We start from the raw sequence: 5,249 nt of genomic DNA on the forward strand, positions 1-5,249 counted from the left end.
TGTAATGTATGAGTTATTACTATATTTAGGGCTGGACGTTCGGGTACCCATTCGGGTTTCGGTTCAGTCCAATCGGGTTTCGGATTTTCGGGGTCAAAGATTTCAGCCCCATTCGGATATTTCTAAATTTCGGTTCGGGTTCGGTTCGGATCTTTACGGGTTCGGTTCGGGTTCGGATAACCCATTTAAAATGTTTTTAAATTTTCAAAATTCATTATATACTTTAAATTTTCAAAATCTATAAAAAATATAATATATTACATATAAATTTTCATAACATATATGTCAAAATACCTTAATTTAACATATAAATTGGTTTTCTTTGAATATTTGGATAAATAATCAATAGATATTTAACTATTTTGGTGTTTTCAGTATACTTTAGCTATTTTAAACATTTACTTTTGACTATTTGCATATATTTTCCGAGTATTTTGGAAAACTTAAAGGTATCTTATATATTTTTAATATTTTTAATATACATTATATATAAAAATAATGTATATATTTAAGTATATAAATTTATTTCGGATACATTCGGGTACCCTAAATATTTCGGTTCGGATCGGGTTCGGTTTCAGTTCTTTAAATACCGAAATTTTGAACCCGTTCAGATATTTAATCAATTTCGGTTCGGGTTCGGTGCTTCTTTTTCGGATCGGGTTCGGTTCGGTTTTTCGGATTCGGATTTTTTGCCCAGCCTTAACTATATTCTTAAAAGTTTACCAAAACTGTAAATTGATATTAAATATAGTTGTCCATGTCATATTTTACCATATGCCATGTCATCAAATTTAGTAGTCATGTCACAATTTTTTGGTGAAATTGATTCTTAAGAAGACATGTGGCAAAATCATTTCTCAAATATAGTCTAGGGATATATTTTCAATAACTGTGAATTTATTTTACAATTATTTATTTTTTATATTTTCAGTAACTGTGAATTTATTTTAAAATTATAAGTTTAACAACACTTAATTTTAATTTATTTTAAAAATTAGTATAAAGAATATATAGTTTATCACTTTAATATTCAAAGTGATTTGTACTTAAAGTGATAAACTATATATTATTTACATATTTATAAAAAAGTTCAAAGTGAACTGTCGATAGTCTATAAGAAAATAACTGTGAAAAAAAATCCAAACAAATCAACGAATATTTCATGAGATGGCGAAAAAAAATATCATGACAACTAAGCAACACAACTTCTTAATATTATAGTCAATTTACAAAAATAGATAATATCAATCATAGACTATCGATTTATCATTGGTTTTTCTTTTCTTATTTTATATTTCGTTGACACATTGGATACTTTGTCGGGGGAAACAAAAACTCTTCTTGTGTTTATTCACATGCTCGACAAGTTGAGATGTAACATCAAGCACATGCACAACCCACGAGACCTTGAAGTTTACATGAAATCTCTGGATTCAGAAGGAGTTATTGAGAAAAAACACATCCAAGAAAATTGCAACTTTGACCTTGAGCCTAACTAACATTTATTGTTGGCCAGTCTAGGTTTGAGTTTGGACGTAGGTGGTTTACATGACCGTAATAAATTATTGGTTCATTTTTGGTATTAGTTAGAGGACATTTCAAATTTTAGGTCAGACAGTCTGATACGTTTTTGAGATAGTCTATTTTGTACTATTAAGTACGTTCTTCTTAGGACCGATCGAGGAGTGAAATATAGGGGCATGAGAGGAATTGCCTCGTTGGAGAGTCCCCAATGGAGTTCCCACCATATTAGGTGGCTATACATATTGGACTTTCTTTACAAAATTATGTTGAATTAATAAAATAAATTAAAGAAAGAGAGTGTATTAGGAAAACGAACTACAAGAAAGAGACCATGACTGAGTAAACCGTAGGCCATCCAAATGGAGCTAGCCAGAAATGAGAATAATAATAAGTAAAACAGCGTGTATTCCACACCTTTTTTTTTTTGCTAAACTTTGGTGTAGCAACTTTTTTTTAATCTGTACCACTTTTTTCTGCACACACTTTCACATTAATTAGCTTCATCGACAAATATTTACTCTTGTCTGAACAATATCTCAAATTAATGGTTGGCTTGATTTCGGTAGAAGGTAAAGATCTTTTAAGAATGTTATAGATTTAGGCTATAATCTTATTGGATGCCAGACCAGGTTCTCGCCAAAATCATTCACAACTGAATTCTTTAAAATTAGTTCTTTCCGTAGTGGGAAATTTGCCTTGTGACTATATAATTGCAACGATGCATATATATAGCTTTTTACCGTAACAACGAGAGGAGAACAATACATGGAGACATAAGACATATATTGCAATTAGCATGTAGTTTACTGTAGTTAAAGTTGTGTCGTTTTTTTCTATTTTCTTATCGTTTTATATCCTGAAACCATATTTTAATTTTTAATCAACTATATTTATTTGTTGGATTTATCCTTTTTGTCAAAGTATTGAATTATGTTTTTAATTATTTGGCCTATATACTTGGAATTGATTTCGAGTTTTACTATTCAAGTTTAACTTTGACATTTACTCTGGGTTTGTATGAATTCGTTATTCGTTGCCTGATTTTGATAATTGCCTCCTATTTCGATAATGTTATTCGATAACTGCTGTCATTTATATGCAAACAGTTAATAAAACGAATATTTTGGTATTGTATTCATATTGGTAGATTTTAGACTCCTGAAAACTTGGACCACGAATAAGACACACCATCATGGCATGTTAGTTTAGATGAGTGTCACAATACAAAAAGAGTGGGTCACATTAATCAAATAATATTGCAAATTAGATACTTTTATTTAGGTTATCTATAATCTATTATTATAAAGAAAAGGGAACTCTCTTCTTAGAGTGCCACCTCATCAAATAATGCTGGGAAAAGGCGACGCGTGTCCTCTTTTTTAAAACGCAGCGTGTTTGTAATTTTGAAACTTCAACTTATTCTTTCCTGTATTGGGCCATTTTCCTGTCAAGCCCATGTTGTGTTTGATCGACTTATAGTATTAGACATTCATGAAGAAACGGTGCGTTTTTCATTAGGATTATTGAGAGTTTTTCTCGCGTACTCGAGAATATTGGCGATTCGATTTCGTCTGGCAGCCGATCTCCGTTTCCCTTCTATCAATCATCTTAACTCTACCCTCATTAATCAATCACCCACGATGTTGATTAAATGTGATATTTTGATGTGCAAGTCGGTAGAGTCGACTATAAGAAGGTTGTTATCTCTTTCAGAATTCTCTTCTTATTCATTGTAAACTCATCCGGAAAATCAAAGATATGGCTAACGTTTTGGTCCTTCTCTCTTATCTACAGAGCGGCCGCTCCTCCGCCACCGTTGAAGTTCGCTTACTCCGCTTCTGGGAGGCAGAAACTTCCGCCGTGGTGGAGAGCTCATGGGCGTCGACATGCTCTTGGTTGATTCAGGTTATGTTTTAGATCGACTTTTTGTTTTAGATTCACCGATTGTATTCACACAAATATATGCGCCATATATAATCTTAATTGTAATTGTCATTTTGTGTTTTTAAAAATCTGTTATCTATTTCACACCGGTTGATTTACTTTTTGCTGATTGTTTTGTAATTGCAAACAAAACAAATCCATCTAGGTGGTTTTGTTTCTTCACGGAGAAAACTCATCAAGAAGCATTTCATCAGAAGAAGCATAAACATGGTGGCAGAGCTGAAAAATGGGTCCAAAATCTCGGCTACAATGCCCGATAAATACAACAGTTTGTTCGGATCAGTGTCTTCTGTGTGCTCAGGTCGGGGAGACAACACAACAATTTGTTTTCCGATTGCACTTACAATACTCAGAATTCCAAGCTGCAATGTATTTATCTGGAAAGAGAAGGATGCTAGACTTGATAACAATACTTCTGGACCGGCCAGTGCTCTAATTGAAGACATCTCTCGACAGCTTAGAGCAAAATTTGACATTCTCTCTCGACGTGTTCTGTTCCTGTTTCCTTTCTTTCTACTTGAATTTATTTATTCTAGAACTTCGGTTTGTTCATGTTTGAAGCTAGGAAGCTATTTTTGTGTGCAGATACATAGGGACTAAGAATTTGTATTTAATCATGTATAGATGTTGGTGGAAATGAAATGAAGTACTTAAAAAAAGCTTCATCAAAAGAGTGAAGAATAAGCAAGATTACGCATGTAATAGTTAGTTTGGGTTTACAAAATAAAGAAAAGAAAGTGGGAGAAAAAAGTCTCGGGCTTTGCCGTGAAATGCTATGGGGTTAACCAAGCAAATAAGGGAACTCCAAAAAGAGAAAGCTTGAAAGCAATTGAAGAAAAGGATCTATTGTCATGTATATTAACTACTAATGGTTTACTTAATCGGAGATTACCATCTCCAATTAGATGAGCATTGTGTGGTGACAAAACATTCTGATAACAAAGTAATCTATAAAAGAAGTACAAAAAAAAGTGCACTAGAACACACATTAAGGACTTAAACATTCGAGAAAGACGAAGAAGCTATATTTTTTTTGAAACTTTGAAGAAGACATATTGTAAGTAGAAATTCTAAAGTGTCTATGATTCAGAGATCTAAGAGCGTCTTCATAACGTCTTGTCTGCTTAAATTACTCATGCATTCTGTGTCCATGGAGAACCAGAAGAAGAACGTTTGGTTATGGAATAAAATAATTTTTATTTTTCTAAATAATAAAGCTTAATATTGGATTTTCATAATGTCTAACCAACTCAATATACTTTTTACCGCAGTAACTAAATATTTATTCTTCACATTGTTTAAATAAATAATTATGAAAACAATAAACTCAATGACATACAAAATTGAAAAATAATATATATTCGGCTTTTTAACATAATGCTTGCATTTTTTAAAATAATATTATACTCACTATCATAATTAAACTACAAAAAATTTTAAATAATTATCTTTTCATAATTATTAAAAATTGAGATATACTTATGATATTTAAGAAAAACAAAAAAAAGGGTAAAAGTCGATATCACTAAAGTACACTTATATTGTAAACACATTAAAATTTAAGATGTTCATATATTGTATATTCATTTACTTATACCTTTTGATATTCCAGTACCTATGTTTAATATTAACAACGGATCTTTTACTTGGTTATCAAAAATCATTTGGTCATATATACTCAAACCTTGGTCATACTATCATTTCTTCCAGTGCAAGTTTACATCGTAGCAACACATGTCCACACCTTTTTCTCAAAAAAGAAAACACATGTCCACACC

The 5,249-nt window shown here is 31.6% G+C and overlaps 1 long non-coding RNA gene across 1 annotated transcript; it reads left to right on the plus strand.

Moving 5' to 3' along the window:
• Positions 1 to 3,050: 3,050 nt before the first annotated feature.
• On the plus strand, positions 3,051 to 4,142 carry LOC130507534 (uncharacterized). Its single transcript, XR_008942354.1, has 2 exons — positions 3,051 to 3,223; positions 3,322 to 4,142. It is a non-coding gene; the product is annotated as an uncharacterized LOC130507534 (long non-coding RNA).
• The last annotated feature ends 1,107 nt before the right edge of the window (positions 4,143 to 5,249 follow it).

This window comes from Raphanus sativus, unplaced genomic scaffold (genome assembly GCF_000801105.2).
Source record: "Raphanus sativus cultivar WK10039 unplaced genomic scaffold, ASM80110v3 Scaffold4716, whole genome shotgun sequence".
In the NCBI taxonomy this organism is placed as follows: Eukaryota; Viridiplantae; Streptophyta; class Magnoliopsida; order Brassicales; family Brassicaceae; genus Raphanus; species Raphanus sativus.